A 1,185-nucleotide genomic window follows, 5' to 3' on the forward strand; every position below is an offset into this window, starting at 1 on the left:
TTGAAATGCAAAACCTGGAAATCAAGGCAGAATGAACTACGTATTAGAATTGGTTAAAAGTGAAGCTTTAACCAATATATCCATTAAAAACAGGAGCAGAGGCTTTTACTTACAGTTATGTTGGGAGCTGTGAGTCAAGTGGTTATCATTTGGTCGGTACCCCACACGTCACCTTTCCGGGTGGAGAAAGGGGGGGAGGATAGCGTGAGATAGACTGACTCTACCTTAACAAGCAGACTGGCAATCAAACTATCGTCACCATATACTCGCTTGCTACTCCTATCTGTTGAACTTTTCCCTCACATTCACCTTTTAAGCAAATTTCAAACAATGAGATTTAATATAATTAGCATTTATTAAATTACTAAATAGTGCACAATGGTGTGTCAGGACTCAGTACAGTCAGGTAATATCACCTGGTATATTAAGACCCTAAAAATTGTCATTAACTTAAATATAATATAATATATAATATATTACAGTACTTGACAATATAAAGATTGTGGTTGCAGGGGTCGAGTTACAGCTGCTGGCCCCGCCTCTTCGTTGGCTGCTATTAGGTGTGTGTGCGCGTGTGCGCGCGCGTGTGTGTGTGCATGTGTGTACATTTTTGTGTGCCAGCGTTTGTGTGTGCGTGTATATTTGTGTGTGTGTGTGTGTGTATGTGTGTGTGTGTGTGTGCATGTGATGTGTATGTGTATGTATGTTTTTGTGTGTGGTAGCGTGTGTGTATATACAAAAATTGTTATTTTGAGACCAGTTATTTAGACAGATTTATTACGCTCCTCATACGCATCCATTGCGAGGAAGTCAATAAAGATTACAGGCGAGAAATAAAAACTTAAAATATTTACCTTTTAATTAAAATTTCGTTATTGAGAAAAAGCGATATTACATTTAGAATCAGCGTTCCAAATATTAGTGACATTAACAGAGGCGTTGCTAGGGTTGGTGTCCCCCAGGGCGGCGTCTTTGGTGTCACCCCCATGAAATCCAAGAGCGGGGGGATGGGGGGAGTAAACTCCAGTTACGTCACTACTGCATGACCAGTGACTTTATTAATGATAAAATAAATAATCGTAGTAATATTGAGGAAACATAAACTCAAATATCACTTTGAGTACAACTAACACATCGTCAACAATCTTCAACAATGCCAAAAAAAAAAAACTAAAAAATAAAGAA

Source organism: Cherax quadricarinatus, unplaced genomic scaffold (genome assembly GCF_038502225.1).
Source record: "Cherax quadricarinatus isolate ZL_2023a unplaced genomic scaffold, ASM3850222v1 Contig1823, whole genome shotgun sequence".
Taxonomy (NCBI): Eukaryota; Metazoa; Arthropoda; class Malacostraca; order Decapoda; family Parastacidae; genus Cherax; species Cherax quadricarinatus.